The following is a 22396-nucleotide window of genomic DNA, read 5'->3' as shown; positions in this document are numbered from 1 at the left end:
TGCTGTAAGGTCATGACCAGTTCCAACCACTATAAAGGTGTAACAATGTTTTTTGGGGTTTGCCAACTTCTACTGTTGTTTCATCAAGAACTTTAGCTCTATCGCCTTTCCTCTCACCTCTCTCCTCAAGGTTGGTCCTCATAAATTGAGGTGGAGTCCTGCAGCCGATGAAGCGTTCCGCCTACTGAAGGGACGTTTCACCTCCACCCTGTTGCTCAAACACCCAAATCCTATGCTGCCCTTCGTGGTGGAGGTGGACACTTCATAAGTGGGTGTGGGGGCTGTCCTGTCCCAACAACAAGGTAATCCACAGAAATGGTATGCATATTACTCAAAGAAACGGTCTCCTGTGGAGCGATTGGGAGCACATGGCGGTGAAGTTGGCATTAGAGGAGTGGAGACTGGCTGGAGGGCACCAAGGACCCATTTCTCATCCTCACCAACCATCGGTACCTGGAGTACATTCGGAACCCGCGCCAAGCAAGATGGTACTTTTTTTCACTAGATTCGACTTCACTCTGACATATCGCCCAGGTTCAAACACACCAAAGCTGATGCCCTGTCCCGGCGCTATGATTCGGGAGATGTTCCTGCCCTGAGTGCACCCATAATTCCGCCCGCTCAAGTCGTAGCCCCCGTGGTGACGTGCACTCGCTACCTGTCCTCCTGAGAGCATCTACGTTATAATGGGGATAAGGGATCGGCTGCTGACCTGGGCGCACACACCTGTCGTCGCTGGACATCCAGGTATCACCCGCACTATTCAATCTATCTCCGGACAGTACTGGTGGCCCACCTTGGCGCAGAACGTCACTTGCTATGTCAACTCCTGTTCCATATGTGCCCAAACAAAATCTCCCCGGCACGCTCCAGCAGGGAAACTCCTTCCTTTTCCCATGCCTCAGCGTCCCTGGTCTCATCTGTCCATTTGTCACTGATCTCCCCTCCTCTGATGGTTTCAGCACCATTTTGGGGGTTGTGGACAAATTCTGCTGTTTTATCCCTCTTTCTGGTCTCCCTACTGCTCTCCAGGTCATTGAGGGACTGTTCCAGCAGGGCTTCCGGCACTATGGCCTTCCGGAGGATATTGTCTACTACCGTGGCCCCCGATTCACGTCACGGTTATGGAAAGCCTTCATGGAGAAGCTGTGGGTCCCCGACAGCCTAACTTCTGGGTACCGGCCTCAGTCTAACAGGCAGGTGGAGAGGATGAAGCAGGAGATGGGAAGGTTCCTGAGGAGTCACTGCCAGGACGGGCAGGGGGAGTGGGCCTGATTCCTTCCCTGGGTGAAGTACGCTCAGAATTCATTGCGTCACTCCTCTACCGGACTGACTCCCTTCCAGTGTGTTCTGGGTTATCAGTACTAATACGTCCACTCCCGCTCTGATGCTCAACTTCGCCGATTTACTAACCACCGGTCCTGGCAACCCATCATTAGACACACCTGGACTTCATCACTGCCCTGAATACTTTCCCTTTATCTAGCACTCCCTAGCACTACTCTTCAGGCAGTATTGGTTTTGTGTTCATGTCCAGACGCTTCTCCTGTTTTATATCACTCCATGTTCTTTTTTCTTAAACTCACCCACTGCACCTGCTTCCTGACTCCCAGCATCATTGTTACAATGAGCATCCTTTGGAAACAATGAGGCTAAACATGAGGAATATCAAGTGCCTTCCCAAATCCTTCCACCTGGAATGGAATGGCACCCACCATGCACCTCAACCTTGTAGACTTCACTAGCTACTCCTGCTCTTCTCTGTCTGCCGCACTCTCTCTCTCCCTGGCCCATCTCTGAATGCTGTTAAGTGAATAAATGATTGTGTTCACTCCCATGGAGGATAGAGTATAAATAAGACATGCACGTATTCTCCTGTGGAAACCTGCTGCACCTCCAGCTGTCTCTCAGGAGGAGAGCGAGAGAGAGGGGTGAGGAGGAGGGAGAGACAGACAGAGAAAGGAAGATAGCGAAAGAGTGCTGACTGTGGATGTGTTGAGCTTGCTCTGTGAGGAGTGTTGCAATGTGTTGCGGCATACACGCACATGCGCGTGTGTGCAGTCGTAAACACACACACACCCACACGCACACACACATCCAGGGGTAAGAATAGCAGTGTTATGTAAGGGGTGTGAGGCGTAGGGGAGCAGCCTGAGGGGAGTTCCTGGGCCTGACTGAGAGACAGAGTGATGCACCACACTGAACACGGCCAATGGCACTGATGTGCCCAGCACAGGAGGGCCAATCATAGTCATCTATCAACATCTCACAGTGACAGGAATACATTTATCATAACGCACTCAGCCAGCACAGATCAAATGGCACTGAATAGAAAGCAAATGACCACTCTTAAATCTCTGCTTTACTTCCTGCCCAGTCCTCTCAGCACTTTTTAAAAAAGCTAGTCATATAGCAATAATGTTTCAACTGACATGGTCGCACTCTGGTATATATAGTGCACATTCATGAATGAATTAGCCACAAGGAGAGAAGTAATGGCACAGATTGCCAGTTATCAGTGGGACTTGCAAAGCAAGTCATACTTCTTATTATTTTAATTTAGAATGCTACTTCTCCTACAAACGTAATTCAAACTTTAAAACGTGCAGCTCAGTCTGGAATAATGTGCTTGTGTACAACTTTTTTATTTATGTTATACATTTTAAACTTTTAAGCATTTTTTCCTTCTTTTTTTCCTCCATCCACTTTCATGTGATTTCCTCAGCATTCTAAAGGGCCCATTGTGACATCATGACTCCCAACATTCTATTCTATTCACTGTAAACAATGTAACTTCTGACACAAATCAGCTACTTTAACCACTTTGCCAACAACTTATACAAAAAGTGAAAGGGTTTGTATTCTTCTTTTACATCTCTAATATTCAAATCTGAAATCGGAACAAAAATATATTCTACCGATCAAACGATACAGCTGTTTAACTAATCGCATCAACAACATTTTCTTTTCCCAAAAAGTTAGAGAGTATGAAATCAGAGGTAGAGCTGTTTTAGTAACCCATCAACTGCTTTCAATAAAGACGCAGTAAGTCATGTCAGAAGCTAGCAGATTAATTTGCATAGAGTTGATCAGGCTGTTGATTGTGGCCTGTGGAATGTTGTCCCACTCCTCTTCAATGGCTGTGCTTAGTTGCTGGATATTGGCGGGAACTGGAACACACTGTCGTACACGTCAATCCAGAGCATCCCAAACGTGCTCAATGGGTGACATGTCTAGTGAGTATGCAGGCCATGGAAAAACTGGAACATTTTCAGCTTCCAGGGATTGTGTACAGATCCTTGTGACATGGGGTCATGGATTATCATCCTGAAACATGAGGTGATGGCGGCGGATGAATGGCACGACAATGGGCCTCAGGATCTCGTCACTGTATCTCTGTGCATTCAAATTGACATCGATTAAATGCAATTGTGTTCATTGTTCGTAGTTTATGTCTGCCCATACCAGAACCCCACTGCCACCATGGGGCACTCTGTTTACAATGTTGACATCAGCAAACTGCTTGCCCACAAAACGCCATACAGGCTGTCTGCCATCTGCCTGGTACAGTTGAAACCGGGATTCATCCATGAAGGGCACAATTCTCTAGCGTGCCAGTGCCCATCGAAGGTGAGCATTTCCCCACTGAAGTCAGGTTACGACGCCGAACTACAGTAAAGTCAAAACCCTTCTGAGGGCAACGAGCACGCAGATGAGCTTCACTGAGACAGTTTGTGACAGTTAGTGCAGAAATCCTTCGGTTATGCAAACCTAGTTTCATCAGCTGTCCAGGTGGCTGGTCTCAGACGATCCCGCAGGTGAAGAAGCCAGATGTGGAGGTCCTGGGCTGGCATGGCGACACGTGGTCTGCAGTTTTGAGGTCGGTTGGACGTATTGCCAAATTCTCTAAAACGACGTATGGTAGAGAAAATGACATTAAATTCTCTTGCAACAGTTCTGGTGGACATTCCTGCAGTCAGCATGCCAATTGCACACTCCCTCAAAACTTGACACATCTGTGGCATTGTGTTGTGTGACAAAACTGCGCATTTAAGAGTGGCCTTTAATTATCCCCATCACAAGGTGCAGCTATGTAATGGTCATGCTGTTTAATCTGCTTCTTGATATGCCACATTGTCAGGTGGATGGATTACATTGGCAAAGGAGAAATGCTCACTAACAGGGATGTAAACACATTTGTGCATAACATTTGAGAGTTGAATCAGATTTTTGTGCGTATAGAACATTTCTGAGATCTTTTGTTTCAGCTCTTGGAACATGGGACCAACATTGTTCCGTTTTTACATTTTTGGTCAGTGCATTTACATATAATCGAAATGTGGGTACATTAATGGTACAATTCCTACTTCTTCAGGATTGGTGGGTCGCCTGCGGGACAGTTGAGCTAATGTAGGCTAATGCGATTAGCATGAGGTTGTAAGTAACAAGACAATTTCCCAGAACATAGACATATCTGATATTGGCAGAAAGCTTACATTCTTGTTAATCTAACTGCACTGTCCAATTTACAGTAGCTATTACAGTGAAATAATACCATGCTATTGTTTGAGGAGAGTGCACAGTTTTAAAAGTTATTAATAAACAAATTAGGCACATTTGGGCAGTCTTGATACAACATTTTGAACAGAAATACAATGGTTCATTGGATCAGTCTAAAACGTTGCACGTACACTGCTGCTATCTAGTGGCCAAAATCTAAATTGCACCTGGGCTGGAATAATACATTATGGCCTTTCTCTTGCATTTCAAAGATGATGGTACAAAACAAATACAAAAAAAGGTTGTTTTTTCTTTGTGTTATCTTTTACCAGATCTAATGTGTTATATTATCCTACATTCCTTTCACATTTCCACAAACTTCAAAGTGTTTCCTTTCAAATGGTGCCAAGAATATGCATATCCTTGCTTCAGGGCCTGAGCTACAGGCAGTTAGATCTGGGTATGTAATTTTGGGCGAAAACTGAAAAAAAGGGTCCAATCCTTTTTAAGCTTTAAGCTTACTTCCCACTGTCATGTAACTTTGTTACGTGACATTTTCCTGGTTACCATAGCAACATTTGATCTCACTGTGCATTAATAGCCCTGCTAAGTCAGTCTGTTTGAAGTGTCTCAATTATCGTTCTCTACAGGTAAGACAACACAAACACATTGAAACCAGTATGCGTGCACACACATACACACACCTTCAATTGTCATAGTTTAAAGGCAATGAACTGACATTTTTTTGTGGCGACTTCAACGAGGATCTGCTGTCAAGGTCGAGCAAGCAAAGCCCATCTTGACGTTGTTTCGTGTGGGATAGTACGCGCAGTTGATACAAGCTGCTACCACAGAAAATAATACCCTGCTGGATTCCGTGTTCATTTCTCAACCACAAAGTTGCCTCCATTCAGGTGTACTATCCATTGCCTCCATTACAGATGACAGCTATCACAACCCAGTGTACTGCATTTTCACTCCAGACATCTCTCAGGCATAAATCTTGACCAAAACATCAATATTCACTGCTTGCATTAATTTGGTCTTCATGTTTGTGTAAAAAAACACATTGTGAAAGCAGAATATTTTTTTTACACCTACAGTCCATGCTCATGGTAATACACAACAACATTTGCATTTCAAAGAATGAATCTCAGATGTACAATATGTAAGGCCCTATAAAATCTGCTTTGCGGAGAATGCGGATGGAATCATGGAATCCAGACATAAAAACAGAATTCAACAATATTCTAAAAATAATTGAACAGGAAATCAATTAAATCAACTAAATGTAATGAACTTATTAGAAAATGTTGCCCAAGTTAATCACAACACATGAACAAAATGCATCAGTGATTTGTATTTTCCTGCAACTTTCTGAAATGGCATAGAAATGCCCGTGTGTGTGTGTGTGTGTGTGTGTGTGTGTGTGTGTGTGTGTGTGTGTGTGTGTGTGTGTGTGTGTGTGTGTGTGTGTGTGTGTGTGTGTGTGTGTGGCGCCCACTAGTGATGCACGGGTCAGCTGTTTGTTCACATGCACACACCCGCAATTGGAAGTGTATAGGTGATGTTGTTCCCACTGTGACTATTAAAACCTACCCAAACCAGAAACCATGGATAGATGGCAGCATTCGCACAAAACTGAAAGCTCGAACCACCACATTTTACCATGAAAAGGTGACTGGGAAAATGGTTGAATACAGTGTAGTTATTCCCTCCGTAAGGCAATCAAACAGGCAAAACATCAGTACAGAGACTAGGTGGAGTCGCAATTCAACGGCTCAGACACGAGACGTATGTGGCAGGGTCTACAGACAATCATGGATTACAAAGGGAAAACACCAACATCTTGCTCCCCGACAAGCTAAACACCTTCTTTGCTTGCTTTGAGGATAACACAGTGCCACCGACGCAGCCCGCTCCCAAGGACTATGGGCTCCCGTTCTCTGTGGCCGATGTGAGTAAGACATTTAAGCGTGTTAACCCTCGCAAGGCTGCAGGCTTAGACGGTATCCCTAGCCGCGTCCTCAGATCATGCGCAGACCAGCTGGCTGGAGTGTTTACGGACATATTCAATCTCTCCCTATCCCAGTCTGCTGTCTCTACTTGCTTCAAGATGTCCACCATTGTTCCTGTACCCAATAAAGTAAAGGTAACTGAACTAAATGTCTATCGCCCCATAGCACTCACTTCTGTCACTATGAAGTGCTTTGAGAGGCTAGTTAAGGATCATATCACCTCTACCTTACCTGACACCCTAGACCCACTTCAATTTGCTTACCGCCCCAATAGATCCACAGACGATTCAATCACCATCACACTGCCCTATCCCATCTGGACAAGAGGAATACCTATGTAAGAATGCGGTTAATTGACAATAATTCAGCCTTCAACACCATAGTACCATTTAAGCTCATCATGAAGCTCAGGGCCCAGGGTCTGAACTCCGCCCTGTGCAACTGAGTCCTGGACTTGCTGACGAGTCGCCCCCAGGTGGTGAAGGTAGGAAACTACACCTCCACTTCGCTGATCCTCAACACAGGAGTCCCACTAGAGTGCATGCTCAGCACCCTCCTGTACTCCCTGTTCATCTATGACTGCATGGCCATTCACACCTCCAAATCAATCATCAAGTTTGCAGATGACACAACAGTAGTAGGCCTGATTACCAACAATGACGAGACATCCTACAGGGAGGAGGTGAGGGCCCTGGCAGAGTGGTGCCAGGAAAATAACCTCTCCCTCAACTTCTACAAAATGAAGGAGCTGATCGTGGACTTCAGGAAACAGCAGAGGGAGCACGCTCCTATCCACATCAACGGGACCGCAGTGGAGAAGGTGACAACCTTCACTGATACTCTGAAATGGTCCACCCATACAGACAGTGTGGTGAAGAAGGCACAACAGTGCTTCTTCAACCTCAGCTTTGGCCCCCTAAGAGCCTCACAAACTTTTACAGACGCACAATTGAGAGCATCCTGTCGGGCTGTAACACCGCCTGGCACTTCAACAGCACCGCCTGCAACCGCAGGGCTCTCCAGAGGGTGGTGCAGTCTGCCCAACGCATCACCAGGGGCACACTGCCTGCCCTGCAGGATACCTACAGCACCTGATGTCACAGGAAGGCCAAAAAGATCATCAAGGATATCAACCACCCGAGCCACGGCCTGTTCACCCCGCTTTCATTCAGAAAACGTTTTAAACTTCTACAACTACCACAAAGATATGTTTAAACAGGTAAAGCAAGCCCCACAATTTTACTTAATTACACTCTCTCTCAGTGCTATAAAGAGATCTAATTTGTCCTTCCATCGATTTGTATTGATGGGCTATAAAAACACAAAGATATGCTACACACATGAACACACACACTAAAAGCTCAGCCTGGGAGGATTAATTGAGGAGCTGTGGAGGAGAGAGGGGCAGCGCTGAGCTGAGCTGCGTTGTCGTGCGTAACCACAGAAAATTAATAGACTGGGAGATAATGAGAAGAACCCCTAACCCAGACCATCTGACCCTTAACCCCGACCATCTGATTACATCAACAGATTATCAGCAACAACTACACAGTGGCCCATATACGGCCACAGCTGGCCACACTCACTCTGAGAGACTCATGGAGACAACACTACAGTAGATTTATCGGGACTGAACACCAGGATGGACTGGATTGGGCAGCTGCTTCCTGGGTTACCTATAAAGTAGGATATGTCTCTACTGATTTAGGAGCTTAATTTGAGCCAGTTTGCTACAGCAGGAAAATAATCCTGCAGCAACAGAAAATGTGAATTATTATGTGGATTATAATGAATGGATGATTGGGTTGATACATTGTAGGGGTTGATACATTTTTCGTAAGGGAAAATCAAGTCCGAAATTTCAAAGTGGAAATTGCAGTCTTCAGAAGCCTTTTTATACCTCATATAATATGTAAAACATTTTCTGCATTGCAGGAACGTTCTCTTGCAATAGGGTGATAAAATTCAGATCCTACTGTAGTTCTACAGCCTGTGAGAAATCAAGTAAATCCAATTCAAGGACTTTTTCAAGGAGATGCAAACAGACAGACAAAACATCTGACTAGCTGTGTTAGTTTTGGTAATTGCTCATCGCTGGCTACTATGAAAACGTACATACTGTATTCTGTGGCCCAAGCAGGTCCATATGCATTTGTCAAACTGTGTCACATCCCATTATAATATAACACAAGGTCTGCATCCCAAATGGCACCCTATTCCCTTTGTAGTGCACTACTTTTGACCAGGGCCCTAGTGCAGTACGGAATAAGGTGCCATTTGAGACACAAGCAAGGACACCCATACCCTAGGGTAGCTACTGTAACGCCATCCCTTAACAGGAGGAGAGTCCATCTTTTGTAGATCGATGGTCAAAACCCCAGAGCAGTGTTACCTTCTGTAGCATCAGATTCTCAGAAAACCGCTTCTGAAGTGTCACTTACCTAGAAAGAGAAAGAAGGGAGAGAGGGGAGAGAGGGAAAGACAAATGTTATCAGGGCATGCCATTGACTGCAATTAGGTGTCATTTTCTGGAAACAAGCACTAGGGCTGTGGAGTGTGTAACCCCAAGCCTGCTCCAACACCTGCTGCTGAGTGCAGGTGAAACACACACACACACGCAAGTAATGGACATAGGTTGAGAGTGGCTATCAACACGTCAACTCTCTCTCTTTCTATGTATTTCCCATCTGTCCATTTCTATCTAAATATCTATTCCATCTGCCGTCTTCCTTCTCCTCTATTCATCCCTCTCCTCCCTCTATACTTCCTATCTCTATATGTGAACAATGTATTTATTAACCACTGGCATACAGATTATTACTATGACAACTTGACAATGAAGATGCTTCAGAAATGGTAATGACAATTCCTATGATGATAATGACAATAACCATAACGATAAAAACAAGTGAAAAAGCAGTGACTACAACAGTGATATCAACGTAAATTAATTCTAGAGGTCCACTCTCTACACAGAGTGAAGGTATGGCTCCTCATTTAGCCTGACTCCCTGTAGTCTTCCTGGTGTTGGACTGGGTTGTGTCTTCCTGGTGTTGGACTGGGCTGTCTCCCTGTAGTCTTCCTGGTGTTGGACTGGGCTGTCTCCCTGTAGTCTTCCTGGTGTTGGACTGGGCTGTCTCCCTGTAGTCTTCCTGGTGTTGGACTGGGTTGTGTCTTCCTGGTGTTGGACTGGGCTGTCTCCCTGTAGTCTTCCTGGTGTTGGACTGGGCTGTGTCTCCCTGTAGTCTTCCTGGTGTTGGACTGGGCTGTGTCTCCCTGGTGTTGGACTGGGCTGTGTCTCCCTGTAGTCTTCCTGGTGTTGGACTGGGCTGTGTCTCCCTGGTGTTGGACTGGGCTGTGTCTCCCTGTAGTCTCCCTGGTGTTGGACTGGGCTGTGTCTCCCTGTAGTCTTCCTGGTGTTGGACTGGGCTGTGTCTCCCTGGTGTTGGACTGGGCTGTGTCTCCCTGTAGTCTTCCTGGTGTTGGACTGGGCTGTGTCTCCCTGGTGTTGGACTGGGCTGTGTGTCCCTGGTGTTGGACTGGGCTGTGTCTTCCTGGTGTTGGACTGGGCTGTGTCTCCCTGGTGTTGGACTGGGCTGTGTCTCCCTGGTGTTGGACTGGGCTGTGTCTCCCTGGTGTTGGACTGGGCTGTGTCTTCCTGGTGTTGGACTGGGTTGTGTCTCCCTGGTGTTGGACTGGGCTGTGTCTCCCTGGTGTTGGACTGGGCTGTGTCTTCCTGGTGTTGGACTGGGCTGTGTCTCCCTGGTGTTGGACTGGGCTGTGTCTTCCTGGTGTTGGACTGGGTTGTGTCTCCCTGGTGTTGGACTGGGCTGTGTCTCCCTGGTGTTGGACTGGGCTGTGCCCCTGGGGACTGGGCTGTGTCTCCCTGGTGTTGGACTGGGCTGTGTCTCCCTGGTGTTGGACTGGGCTGTGTCTCCCTGGTGTTGGACTGGGCTGTGTCTCCCTGGTGTTGGACTGGGCTGTGTCTCCCTGTAGTCTTTCTGGTTTTGGTCTTTGCTGTGACAGCCAAACGGTCAATACAGCCCCAGAAGTGATGACCATATCTAGACAGGACTGGATTACAGCCAGGGGAGCAGCATAGCCAGGCAAGAAAATATCTAAAGGCTATAGATAGTAGATCACAAGTAATGAAGAATGAAATCTATTCTCAAACTTGATGGATTTCAGGATTTCTATTATCAACTCATAAACAGTATCAATTGTTAAAGAGTCAACAGCTACGTAGATCCAACTGCTGCAGTTCAAGGGTAGCTAGCTATACAGAATCACATCGCTGCCAAAAGGTTAGCCATCAACCCTAGCCATTTGGGATTTAGACAGTTATGGAGCATATTAGACATTCATAAGAGCATCAGCCAGTTATCTCCCTGTCAGTCATGATGACTTGATGTTATTTAGATGTTCCTGCTCCCTGTGCTGCTCTGAGAGGCTGAAACCTTAACCATGTATATATGAGCTGCTGGAGCATCCTCTTGTTAACTGCCTATAACATGTTGCTAGCTGTTGACATTTCTACAGAGACAGTTGGCAGACAGACACCAGATTTAAAAGCATGACATGCACTCTCAGGCTCATACCTCACTGGGAGATGACTGAGTTATTGTGAAACACATCAGTGCCAAGCGTCTGTCTGTTATTCTAATGGGGTGGATACGTCAAGGCACTTGGGGAGTAATGAAGATATAAAGTATATCTCTGTAATACACAACGATACATAACAAGGTCTTATTTAGTGCTCTTCTAAAACCCAAAGAATCTTTATAATACATCTGTCTGTCTGTTTGTCTGTCTGACAGGACAGTGTGTGACTGCAGACAGACCGACAGACAGGCAGACAGACAGACAGAGTGTGAGCAGTGGTGGAAAAAGTACTTCACTTTAGTAAAGATACCGTACCTTAACAGAAAATGACTCAAGTAAAAGTGAAAGTCACCCAGTAAAATATTACTTGAGTAAAAGTCTAAAAGTATTTGGTTTTAAATATACCTAAGTATCAAAAGTAAATGTAATTGCTAAAATATACTTAAGTATCAAAAGTAAAAGTATAAATCATTTAAAATTCCTTATTTAAGCAAACCAGACGCCACAATTTTCTTCTTTTTAAAATTTACGGCTAGCCAGGAGCACATTCCAACACTCAGACATAATTTACAAATCAAGATGTTTGTTTAGTGAGTCCGCCAGATACTAGGCAGTAGGGATGACCAGGGATGTTCTCTTGAAAATTGCGTAAATTGGACCATTTTCCGGTCCTGCGAAGCATTCAAAATGTAGCAAGTACTTTTGGGTATCAAGGAATATATATAGAGTAAAAAGTGCATTATTTTATTTAGGAATGTAGTGAAGGAAAAGTAAAAGTTGTCAAAAATCTAAATAGTAAGATGTTCTGCAGGGTAGCCTCCGAAGTGACGACTCTTATAAACTGTATGCTAGAATTTCCTCTGTTGTCTTAGGAATTCAGCATTCTCTGTGTTGGTCTTGCCAACCACTTTGTCTCACCTCTGAGAAGCAGAGGTTACATCATGTATGTCTGATATCTGATTGAAGGTTAACTTTGCAGTAATACTATTGGTCAACACGTCAGGTTTTGAATCCAAACAACTCAGATGCTTATAAAAAGCGTTTAAGATTCATTGTTCATTCTCTTATTTGTGCCTGACCTACAGTGAAATACTCTTTGTTTCTTTCTCTCTCCACCCCATGGACTTTTGGGACAGTGCCTTTCAGGCAATGGTTTTTCGCTCTCTCCCTGACCATGCTTAGACTAATGCCTTGTAATACTTGTTAATGCTTTGTAAATTACGTTTATGCCTTGTATGTGAATCCAATTAAATACACTTGTATTTAGAATCCATTCTCAGACATTTCTTCAATGCCTATTACTGTAAATCAATCATAGTTTCTTGCATATTGCTAATTATCTTTATGGAGTCAGATACATTTTTATAGGCTAATTGCTTAGTCTTGTGTATTCACATATCAAACATTAATGTCCACTACACAGATACCCCAAAAAACGACTTAAGTAGTACATTCAAGTATTTTGACTAAAGTACTTAACACCACTGATTGTGAGGCATGTGTAACTGGAGCCCAGTTCTACCCTCTCTGAACCCTGACATCATCCCACAAATTAGGGGGGGGGGATCTGACAGGAACCAGGGAGTCTCACCCTGAATTAGCTACATGACTCACAGATCTGGAGCTCACTGAGAAGCCTGATTACATGAGCTCATACTACACTTGTCCTGGATTTGATGGCCTGTTTTAGAGGTTCTTGGTTTGTCTGATTTATAGCATCAGATGGCCATCACCTCCACACCTCCCATCTGAGAGTGAAGGACAGCAGCTTGTTAAAGAGAACATCTGTGGAAAACAGGTGTGTGTTTCTAATTAAAGCCAGAACGACAAACGGATTTAATCACCCACTCTCTGGGTGGTGGAGAGCAGAGATGAGATAGGCTGTGTCTGTCTGTGTGTGTGTGTGCGTGTGCGTGTGCGTGTACGTGTGTGTAAAATACATAGAGAGGCTGTGTGTTCTCCAACATCAAACACGTTTGATTTAAATTGTCAAACATCATGAATGCTACAAATTATTCTCACACCATCATCCTCCAACACGCACGCATGCAGACACGCACAAGCGCACACACACACTCACAAGCGCACACACACACACAAACACACACACACACACACACACACACACACACACACACACACACACACACACACACACACACACACACACACACACACACACACACACACACACACACACACACACACACACACACACAAACACAGAGCCAGGATGTTACAAAATAACACACCATGTCATGAAGAAACGGAGGGAAAGGAAAGAAAGAAAAGGGAGAAGGAGAAAAATGCAGATCCTCACTTCAGTACAGACTCTTAAGAACTTAAGCTTCACAACAAACGCAGAGAACGGCCCAAAGCTCTACCTAATCATACTGGCTTATTCCCTGTGACTCCGGCCTGACCGGGAACCCACTCTCGCCTGTGTTCCCACCGTCCACAGGCACCGCTGCTGCCGGCACCCAGAGGCCTGCTCACACACACACTCAGACACACACAAACACACAGCAATCCCGCAGGTCCGCTACATACGTCAGAGCCCCCTGCAGTAACACGCCAATGCACCCCAACACTGGCACCCTGCCACACCACATATGCATATCCGACACAACACCAACAAGATCTAACATTAGTCTGGTCTGGGGGTGGGGTTCTCTTCAGCTCCTTCCATTCTCTACCAACCACTTGAGGTCGATAGAAAAGGTATTCAGACTAAACGAAGAGCCTAATTAAATGAAGAAATACAGCATCAATTTAAGTATGTGCTCCAAGGGGTAGTTTAACCCAAAAACAAAGTTTTCCCAGTCTTTTTGTCTCTAAAACAAATTCTGTATGCATTTTTTGGCAACATTTTATAATAAAATCCAGCAATAAACCATTTATAAGGCATAAATATGCAGACCACGTGTAACCATGCCAGCCCAGGACCTCCACATCCGGCTTCTTCACCTGCGGGTTAGTCTGAGAACAGCCACCCGGTCAGCAGATGAAACTGAGGAGTATTTCTGCCTGTAATAAAGCCCTTTTGTGGGGAAAACTCATTCTGATTGGCTAGGCCTGGCACCCCAGTGGGTGGGCCAAGCTCCCAAGTGGGTGGCGTTTATATTTGTTGCCTTACAAATGGTTTATTTCTGGACAATATTACAAAGTGTTACTCATTTCTGTGTCAATCCTGCTGTATGCATAATGCTCTGAGGAAGATTATGAAACTCTAATTCTATGGCACGACTATAGAGTGGGACCAGACAGACGAGTTTGATGTACATGTGAGCATGGATATCAAACTTACTCTTCTTATAGCGATATTGCTGCTTCCCTTCAATCTCTCCAATTAGAGGTTATCAGATACATGGGGTGGTGAGGCTATAATAAGCTGGTTCTAACAGCACATCTGTATGTGGCCATGGAGCAAAGCACTACATAGCTTGTTATTTCACTACAGGACTCACAGAAGACATAATTTCCTGTTAAAGCTGCATTCATAATGTATGCTGTCCCTTCACAAAGCACAAATGTGTCTAGCTAGTGATTAAATCCAACCTAATTTAATTACAAGTTAATTTAACAGTCAGATGTGTTTTAGAGTGCCGAGCAGAGCTTCTGTTGGTCAATCGCATATCAAGCATTTTCTACATTAAATAATTTCTTAATTCATAGCTACCTTCGAATATCATTAGGATCTGGCTGCAACATGCACGGTTTATCTAATCTAATAATTGATTTATGAATATTTACAGTAGCCTAGCATTAGATTATACAGCATAATAATCATCCATGGATAATATTGGAACGGAAATGGTGCCACACCAAACTGGAAGTCTTCCGACTAGCTTGGAAAGACAGTACCGTGCAGTATCGAAGAGCCCTCACTGCTGCTCGATCATCCTATTTTTCCAACTTAATTAAGGAAAATAAGAACGATCCGAAATTTCTTTTTGATACTGTCGAAAAGCTAACTAAAAAGCAGCATTCCCCAAGAGAGGATGGCTTTCACTTCAGCAGTAATAAATTCATGAACTTTTTGAGGAAAAGATCATGATCATTAGAAAGCAAATTACAGACTCCTCTTTAAATCTGCGTATTCCTCCAAAGCTCTGTTGTCCTGAGTCTGCACAACTCTGCCAGGACCTAGGATCAAGGGAGACACTAAAGTGTTTTAGTACTATATCTCTTGACACAATGATGAAAATAATCATGGCCTCTAAACCTTCAAGCTGCATACTGGACCCTATTCCAACTAAACTACTGAAAGAGCTGCTTCCTGTGCTTGGCCCTCCTATGTTGAACATAATAAACCGCTCTGTATCCACCGGATGTGTACCAAACTCACTAAAAGTGGCAGTAATAAAGCCTCTCTTAAAAAAGCCAAACCTTGACCCAGAAAATATTTTTAAAAACTATTGGCCTATATCGAATCTTCCATTCCTCTCAAAAATTTAGAAAAAGCTGTTGCGCAGCAACTCACTGCCTTCCTGAAGACAAACAATGCATACGAAACGCTTCAGTCTGGTTTTAGACCCCATCATAGCACTGAGACTGCACTTGTGAAGGTGGTAAATTACCTTTTAATGGCGTCAGACCGAGGCTCTGCATCTGTCCTCGTGCTCCTAGACCTTAGTGCTGCTTTTGGTACCATCGACCACCACATTCTTTTGGAGAGATTGGAAACCCAAATTGGTCTACACGGACAAGTTCTGGCCTGGTTTAGATCTTATCTGTCGGAAAGATATCAGTTTGTCTCTGTGAATGGTTTGTCCTCTGACAAATCAACTGTAAATGTCGGTGTTCCTCTAGGTTCCGTTTTAGGACCACTATTGTTTTCACTATATATTTTACCTCTTGGGAATGTCATTCGAAAACATAATGTTAAATTTCACTGCTATGCGCATGACACACAGCTGTACATTTCAATGAAACATGGAAGCCCCAAAACTGTTTCAGACATAAGGAAGTGGATGGCTGCAAACTTTCTACTTTTAAACTCGGACAAAACAGAGATGCTTGTTCTAGGTCCCAAGAAACAAAGAGATCTTCTGTTGAATCTGACAATTAATCTTGATGGTTGTACAGTCGTCTCAAATAAAACTGTGAAGGACCTCGGCGTTACTCTGGTCCCTGATCTCTCTTTTGAAGAACATATCAAGACTGTTTCAAGGACAGCTTTTTTCCATCTACGTAACATTGCAAAAATGAGAAACGTTCTGTCCAAAAATTATGCAGAAATATTAATCCATGCTTTTGTTACTTCTCGGTTAGACTACTGCAATGCTCTACTTTCCGGCTACCTGGATAAAGCACTAAAAAACTTCAGTTAGTGCTAAATACGGCTGCTAGAATCCTGACTAGAACCAAAAAATGTGATCATATTACTCCAGTGCTAGCCTCCCTACACTGGCTTCCTGTTAAGGCAAGGGCTGATTTCAAGGTTTTACTGCTAACCTACAAAGCATTACCTGGGCTTGCTCCTACCTATCTTTCCGATTTGGTCCTGCCATACATACCTACACGTACGCCACGGTCACAAGCTGCAGGCCACCTAATTGTCCCTAGAATTTCTAAGCAAACAGCTGGAGGCAGGGCTTTCTCCTACAGAGCTCCATTTTTATGGAATGGTCTGCCTACCCATGTGAGAGATGCAGACTCGGTCTCAACCTTTAAGTCTTTACTGAAGACTCATCTCTTCAGTAGGTCCTATGATTGAGTGTAGTCTGGCCCAGGAGTGTGAAGGTGAACGGAAAGGCTCTGGAGCAACGAACCGCCCTTGCTGTCTCTGCCTGGCCGGTTCCCCTCTCTCCACTGGGATTCTCTGCCTCTAACCCTATTACAGGGGCTGAGTCACTGGCTTACTGGTGCTCTTCCATGCCATCCCTAGGAGGGGTGCGTCACTTGAGTGGGTTGAGTCACTGACGTGGTCTTCCTGTCTCGGCCTTGTCTCAGGATGGTAAGTTGGTGGTTGAAGGTATCTCTCTAGTGGTGTGGGGGCTATGCTTTGGCAAAGTGGGTGGAGTTATATCCTGCCTGTTTGGCCCTGTCCGGGGGTATCATCGGATGGGGCCACAGTGTCCCCTGACCCCTCCTGTCTCAGCCTCCAGTATTTATGCTGCAGTAGTTTATGTGTCGGGGGGCTGTTATATCTGGAGTATTTCTCCTGTCTTATCCGTGTCCTGTGTGAATTTAAGTATGCTCTCTCTAATTCTCTCTTTCTCTCTTTCTTCTCTTTCTCTCTCACGGAGGACCTGAGCCCTAGGACCATGCCTCAGGACTACCTGTCATTATGACTCCTTGCTGTCCCCAGTCCACCTGGCCGTGCTGCTGCTCCAGTTTCAACTGTTCTGCCTGCGGCTATGGAACCCTGACCTGTTCACCGGACGTGCTACCTGTCCCAGACCTGCTGTTTTCAACTCTCTAGAGACAGCAGGAGCGGTAGAGATACTCTCAATGATCGGCTATGAAAAGCCAACTGACATTTACTCTTGAGGTGCTGACATGTTGCACCCTCGACAACTACTGTGATTATTATTATTTGACCATGCTGGTCATTTATGAACATTTGAACATCTTGGCCATGTTCAGTTATAATCTCCACCCGGCACTGCCAGAAGAGGACTGGCCACCCCTCATAGCCTGGTTCCTCTCTAGGTTTCTTCCTAGGTTTTGGCCTTTCTAGGGAGTTTTTCCTAGCCACCATGCTTCTACACCTGCATTGCTTGCTGTTTGGGGTTTTAGGCTGGGTTTCTCTTCAGCATTTTGAGATGTCAGCTGATGTAAGAAGGGCTATATAAATACATTTGATTTGATTTGATTTGATAATATACTAGGACATGTCTTTGGACATGAGAGGGAGGTTTTGAAGAGCAAAATGAAAGACGTGATGATGCACAGTGGGGTCATTTTTGTCCAAATAACTGTACAATGGCCAATCGTTAGTTAGTTATTTAGTTATTTCGCTAGTTATTTATATAGTTAGTTAATTAGGGTTCAGAGGCAGGCCAGCTCATTGCTCTAGTCTGGTCTAATAATGCTCTCTGCTTCAAAGGGTTGGGGTACACCTCTCAGCAAAACCAGTAAAGGCCTTTAGAATTATTCCAAATGAAGGCTACTGTACAGCATGTGTTTAGCTGTAATCATGAATGTTAAGAAAACTGTAATGATATAAAGCAAGAGATACAAAAAAATACCCTATGTCTCTCAGATTAGATATAGCCTGCTGTGTTGTCTGATGGCTTTATCAACAAAGGTTAGGTCTTCTCCAGAAGTCACAAAGATCACTGGGCTCAGGCTGTGGAGTGAAAAGGGCTGTGTATGCAACAGGGTTGGTTATGTTTCTACTTGCCACTGCAGAAATATGCATGCAATGTTTATGTATTTCTACTGGTTGGTCGAATTTACATATCAGTAAGGTGTTATGCCATTCGTCATGCTTGCAGATGGGGGCAAATCCCGAACATCAATTATTCTCAGTCTGAAATACTGTATTGTATTTTCATATTTAGAGTATGTATGAGTTCACAATGTACAGTGCATTGGGAAAGTATTCAGACCCCATTTTTCCAGATTTTGTTACGTTACAGCCATATTCTAAATGGATTAAATTGTTTTTTTCCCCCTCATCAATCTACACACAATACCCTATGATGACAAAGCAAAAACAAGTGTTTATTACATTTTAGCAAATTTATAAAAAAATTTAAACCGAAATATCACATTTACATAAGTATTCAGACCCTTTACTCAGTACTTTGTTAAAGCACCTTTGGCAGGGATTACAGTCTTAAGTCTTTTTGGGTACGATGCTACAAGCTTGGCACACCTGGATTTGGGGAGTTTCTCCTATTATTCTCTGCAGATCCTCTCAAGCTCTGACGGTTTGGATGGGGAGCGTCGCTGCACAGCTATTTTCAGGTCTCTCCAAAGATGTTCCATCCGGTTCAAGTCTGGGCTCTGGCTGGGCCACTCAAGGACATTCAGAGACTTGTCCCGAAGCCAATCCTGCTTTGTCTTGGCTATGTGCTTAGGGTCATTGTCCTGTTGGAAGGCGAACCTTCGCCCCAGTCTAAGGACTCTGGAGCAGGTTTTCATCAAGGATTTCTCTGTACTTTGCTCCGTTCATCTTTCCCTCGATCCTGACTAGTCTCCCAGTCCCTGACGCTGAAAAACATCCCCCACAGCATGATGCTGCCACCACCATGTTTCACCGTAGGGATGGTGCCAGGTTGCCTCCAGACATGATGCTGGGCATTCAGGCCAAAGGGATCAATTGTGGTTTCATCAGACCAGAGAATCGTGTCCTTTTGGCACCTAAAGCAGGCTGTCATGTGTCATGTTTTCCCATCTCCACAGATTAACTCTGGAGCTCTCTCAGAGTGATCATCAGGTTCTTGGTGACATCCCTGACCAAGGCCCTTCTCCCCCAATTGCTCAGCTTGGCCAAGCGACCAGCTCTAGGAAGTGTCTTGGTGGTTCCAAACTTCTTCCATTTATGAATGATGGAGGCCACTGTGTTCTTGGGAACCTTAAATGCTGCAGACATTTTTTGGTACTCATCCCCAGATCTGTGCCTTAACACAATCCTGTCTCGGAGCTAAACGGACAATTCCTTCGACCTCATGGCTTGGTTTTTGCTCTGACATGCACTGTCAACTGTGGGACCTTATAAAGACAGGTGTGCACCTTTCCAAATCATGTCCAATCAATTGAACGTACCACAGGTGGACTCCAATAAAGTTGTAGAAACATCTCAAGGATGATCAATGGAAACAGGATGCACCTGAGCTCAATTTCGAGTCTCATAGCAAAGGGTTTGAATACTTATGTAAATAAGTTATTTCTGTTTTTTATTTTTAATCATTTGCAAAAATGTCTAAAAATCAGTTCTTGCTTTGTCATTATGGGGTATTGTGTGTAGATTGATGAGGGACATTTTTTATTTAATCAATTTTAGAATACGGCTGTAACGTAACAAAGTGTGGTAAAAGTCAAGGGGTCTGAATACTTCCTGAATGCACCGTCCATGTCCTGATGTAAATACAGTATATGTGTACAGTACCTGTTAGATTTTGGGGGAATCCTGGGATGTGCTTTTGTAAGTTATTGCTGTAAGAGCGAGTTAGCTAGCATGCTCTAATCGTAATGGTCACATGAACTCTCTGCTAATTAACAGTTATTACCATGCTAACAGACGCAACACAAATGTACAGCCATCCACATACTTTTGTCCTGCACATCTAACGTGCTTCCTTGTGTCTATCATCAGGAATAAACACTAATAAACGAGGGCCACTGGCTGGGCATTCCTTTCTTTAAAAACACAACGCAAGAGAGTTTGAAGATCACATCTGTTATATGCATGCGACACTTCAGAACTGAATTCCTTCCACTTTAGATTTCCCTGTTCAATCAAGTGGTCTTGAAACTTACACCTACAGTGCTGTGGTCAAAGCCTTAGAGTTTATTTCACTCTACACTCAAAGCAGGGATGGGCAACTCCAGTCCTCGCGGGTATGATTAGTGTCACACTTTTGACACATGCCCAGCTAACACACCTGACTCCAATAATCCGCTAATCATGATTTTCAGCTGTCTTTGCAGGGGATGGGGGAGAAGTGTGATACATCTCCGGCCCCCGAGGACTGGACTTGCCCATCTCTGCTCTAGAGCCACTACCATTGTGCTTTCTGTGGAACTGGCGACACTGCATTCATCGTTTTGAGAAAGTGTTGAGAGGAAAAGTGCACGTCTTAGAGAACAGACTATCTACCTGGCTGGCACTCCTCCAACAACAGATGTATCTCTTCCCGTTCCCTCATTCACAGAGGAGAGGATATGAGTTCCTCTTTTCATCCGAATAGAAACGAGTATAGTTCAAACAAAGAATTGGATGCAGCAAGCAGCCACTGACGCAAACCAACTCCAATCCCCCTTTCTTTCCCCCTCCTCCTCTCTAATTTTCTCCTTTCTGGATGCCAAGATCCCTCTTGAATTCCTACTTAAAAGAAGGATTAAGTAGTTCTGCTCTCAAATGAATTATACCCCCCTGCTGCCGCTTAAAGACAAACACATACTTTCTAGCTACACTACAGAGAGGACACTGCAACTTCCTGATCAAACACATACAGTAGCACAAGTCTACCTGCTAAGTCTACACCCACGTACATTATTCACCAGACCAGGACACCTTGTTTCTAGAAGTGCATTCGCTACATTAGGCTTTTTCATACCACTCAAACAGTTTAGAGTTTGGCATCTGATTGCCCACCTTCTCCTCTCTCTCTCTCTCCTCTCTCTCTCTCTCTCTCCTCTCTCTCCTCTCTCTCTCTCTCTCTCTCTCTCTTCTCTTCTCTCTCTCTCTCCTCTCTCTCTCTCTCTCTCTCTCTCTCTCTCCTCTCTTCTCTCTCTCTCTCTCTCTCTCTCCTCTCTCTCTCTCTCTCTCTCTCTCTCTCTCTCTCTCTCTCTCTCTCTCTCTCTATATATATATATATATATATATATATATATATATATATATATACTGAGATTGTTTGATGAGACCTGATGGGCCCTGATCCTGAAAGCTAAACACATAAGCTACATTGTTTAACATCTAAAGCAAACCATTAAGAAACAGTCTTTGGAAGGCAACTTCCATTCAATAGTGTTTATTGCAGTGGCGATTCATAGACATACTGCTCCGTTCTCTTCCCACCAACGTTCTGATGGGAAGGGAAACCGGTGTACACTGTGATAATGTAGCAGGAACAGAAAAGAGGGAAAAAATGCCTGAACAGAGAGACATTTCTAAAGGTCATAGTTGTTGCCGAGAGTAACAGAGGGGGCCTCATGACTGCAATGACCAAGACAGTCCCGTGTGGCTCAGTTGGTTGAGCATGGTGTTTGCAACGCCAGGGTTGTGGGTTCGATTCCCACAGGGGACCAGTACGGAAAGAAATGTATGAAATGTATGCATTCACTACTGTAAGTCATTCTGGATAAGAGCGTCTGCTAAATGACTAAAATGTAAAATGTAATGCTCTACAGTAAAGAGTTCCGCCGGATCATTTACAGGTTGGCACCTTGTTTCCCTGGTAACCTCTGTGCACAACAGGTGAATAGTGAAAGCACCTTTTCCTGAATCACTGTATTAACAGTGGACTCATGAAAAAAAAATACAAGTTTCCCCTTAAAGGGCTTGTCATCCTATGCCAGGGCCAATTTCTAAATTGAGGAGAGCAAATAGCTTTACACACACACACACATGCTCGCACACGCATCCACACCCTGAC

This window comes from Salmo salar, chromosome 24 (assembly GCF_965601325.2).
Source record: "Salmo salar chromosome 24, fSalSal1, whole genome shotgun sequence".
In the NCBI taxonomy this organism is placed as follows: Eukaryota; Metazoa; Chordata; class Actinopteri; order Salmoniformes; family Salmonidae; genus Salmo; species Salmo salar.
This window is presented reverse-complemented; position numbering follows the sequence as displayed.